General features: G+C 37.7%; 1 non-coding gene across 1 annotated transcript; it reads left to right on the top strand.

The window, feature by feature from the left end:
- On the top strand, positions 1-107 carry LOC135148166 (small nucleolar RNA R71). The gene has a single exon (XR_010286058.1). It is a non-coding gene; the product is annotated as a small nucleolar RNA R71 (small nucleolar RNA).
- The last annotated feature ends 3,188 nt before the right edge of the window (positions 108-3,295 follow it).

The following is a 3,295-nucleotide window of genomic DNA, read 5'->3' as shown; positions in this document are numbered from 1 at the left end:
ATCCCATGATGTGGGCACTTTCGAAGCATCTCCTTGTAGCGTTCCCAAGCTTCACATAAAGTTTCACCCGACAACTGAGAGAATTGAGTGATAGCATTCCTGATTGCAGCTGTTTTGGGCATAGGGAAGAACTTAGTAAGAAATTTCTGAGCCAGATCCTCCCATGTCGTAATAGATCCTGCAGGAAGAGAATGCAACCAACCTTTAGCTTTATCCCTCAGAGAGAATGGGAACAACCTCAATTTGATGGCATCGTTAGTAACACCATTGAACTTGAAAGTGTCGCATATCTCAATGAAGTCCCGAATATGCGTATTAGGATCCTCAGTTGGAGAACCCCCAAACTGCACTGAGTTCTGTACCATCTGAATAGTGCTCGGTCTGATCTCGAAAGTTGTGGCCTGAATTGCTGGCCTGATAATGCTTGACTGAATGTCATTGATTTTAGGCTCAGAGAAAGCCTTAAGAGCTTTAGTATCATTGGCCACTGGTGGTACTGGTGGTTGGTCACCCATTGTATTGCTCACTATCGTTTCTGCTTTTACCAATGCTTCTTTACGGGTCTGAGAACGTGTTCGCATACACGTCACCCAAGTACCTGAAACACTCACAAACGAAATAAAAGTGAGAAAAGAATCCAAGTCACTGAACTGTAACGACCACTAATGACAAGCACATAAACTAAAATATAACACCGAGTCCCCGACAGCGGCGCCAAAAACTTGTTCGCACAAAATCACGCAAGCGTACGTGGTCACAAGTAGTATAGAATCAAATTCAGTTCGTTCCCACAGAGACTGGTGTATTCAGAAATATGCACTTATGCACCAATGTATGATTATTATTCAATGCTTAGACAAGTATCAAATTGGGTTTTGGTTTTCTACTTAACTAATCCTATTTGAATTATGAAACTAAGAATTATCAACTAAGAGAATTGAATCGAATTACTAATGAGAATAAACATGGGATTCTAGCTTCATTAACAACTTCATTCAGAGTTCTACCTTTATTCTATTGCAATGGTTGATAACTAATCAGATAACACGAAACTGATACACGCTAACTGTCGTTATACGTGCACCATACTGCTACACATCCACAATTAAGATAGAAGGTAAACAAACACCAATTATGCTTAGACCCTATATGTCTATAGAATTTGAAAACATAACGGTTGAAGAGCAAGTTATCTATCAAGATTACATAGGGTGATGCAAGATGGGTAAAATCACATCACAAGTCATGTTATCGAACACGAAACCTATGCTCGCATGGCAAGTTCTAAATCAATATATTCACTGTCGCTTCAACAAAGATTAACAAACAATCCTAGATGTTAGCTACGCATCCAAGACGAGTAAGCACAACCAATACGAGGAAATCAAACCATCACATATGAACAAGGCAAATTAACTACTGAAATTCATCGATAAATCTGCTAAAATCCCATGACAATGATTAGTTCATAATCGAACCACTCATCATCATGGGTTCGAATGTAAACATGGTACTGAATAGGAAAAACAAAATCAAAGTACTAGAATAAGAGTTAAGAAACAAATCCGAAACGAGCATCCAAAGGTATCGCCTAATTGGAAGAAGACAAAAGAAAACTATGAATCTAGATCTTCTACGTAGCCGTCACGTGCTCCTTAGAATGTTTCTAGGTTATCTTTTAAGTCCCCCAAGTCATCCTTTAAGTTTCCCAGCAAACGGGCCTTTGAACGGATCAAAAACGGGCAATTCGGGCCAAAATTCCCGTTCAGGTCGTGGGGCGGCCGCGCCAAAGTTGGGGCGGGCGCACCAACGGGGCGGCCGCGCCAAAGTTGGGGCCGGCGCGCCAAAGAGGCAGCCCCCCATCCCGGAGTTGGGGCGGCCGCGCCAAAACAGCAGCCTTGCACCCTAATGCTTCCGAGTCCATAACTTTCTCCTCGTGCATCCGATTGCTTCGCCGTTTTTTTTCACTTGAAGCTATGAATCTCCTCTTCGTTCTCCTTCCAAGAAACCTCCACAACACAACACTAAAACATATCAAAAACATCAAAAACTTGAGGTCAGACCATCGATTTAAGCCAAAACGAAGGCTTCCAAGTGGATATAAAATCAACTTATCAATCGTGCCCATGTACCTGCGTGGTACATAGAAGAACATGTCAAGTAAGAAACAGTCAACAGATGCTTTCAATTTATAGGAGGACGTGACATCTAATTTCGGAGGGTATTTAGGCACCGAAAGAATTAAATCTACTAGTACCTAAAATTTTTGTACGATCCATATTCCATACCTACAGACACTTGATTCTTCAGCTATAACCACAATTCTACAAAATTTGTAGAATTTTCGTTTTAAAACACCCTGTACTATATAACCATAATTCTACAGAATTTGATTCTATTAAAGAATCATAATTTATCTACTGTTCCATGAATTTTGGTTCTATTTCAGAATCTTAATTTTAAAACACATCTTACAACAATATCACAATTCTACAAAGTTTGGTTCTATTACAGAATCTTAATTTTAAAAAACCTCTTACTACAGTCTACAAAATTTGTTCTATTATAGAATCATAATTTATACCTTCAATTTATACATGCATCATCGACTAGTAAATAAAAACATGATATACATGCTTCTACTGTAGAAGCACAACTTCACAAATTTTGATTCCATTACAGAACATTAATTTTAAAACAAAAATAAGCATTAACTAAATTTAGACAAAAACTAATTTCACAAAATTACATCAATGCTTCTACTCTAGAATCAGAATTATACAAAATATGGTTTGAACACTAAACTTTTCTACAACAGACATAAAAATCAAATTTTTTTTTTGAAAATAACATTAAAATCAAATTAATTAGCTTATATGTATATAAAATCAGAACTATGAAATTAATTCAATCTTACAAACACATATGCATGTGGAATCATACCTAACCTACAAAAAACATACATACGCTTGTATCTTCTACAATTTTTCATTAAAACAAGTCTAAATCAAAGAATTGATGATAATGAGTATCTTTTTCCCGATATGTCCTGCTCGATGCTCGCAATAATTCACGGAAACAAGTTCAAATTTGAGAAAATATGCTTCCTCTCTCGCGCGCTCCCTCTCGCTCTTTCTCTCGCTCTCCGCGTGTAAGTGTGTGCAAGTGTGTAACCCCTGTTGTTTTTGAACTGTTTTATATATTTTTTAACTGTTTTATTTAATTAAATCACAACCGTAGCTTCAAATTAAGGGTTTGACCAGGGGTCTCCACGGTACTCCATACAAAAGGGTTC

The sequence above is a fragment of the Daucus carota genome, chromosome 7, assembly GCF_001625215.2.
Source record: "Daucus carota subsp. sativus chromosome 7, DH1 v3.0, whole genome shotgun sequence".
Classification (NCBI taxonomy): domain Eukaryota; kingdom Viridiplantae; phylum Streptophyta; class Magnoliopsida; order Apiales; family Apiaceae; genus Daucus; species Daucus carota.
Note: the sequence above shows the minus strand (reverse complement) of the source record. Positions and strands in the feature narration are given on the sequence as shown.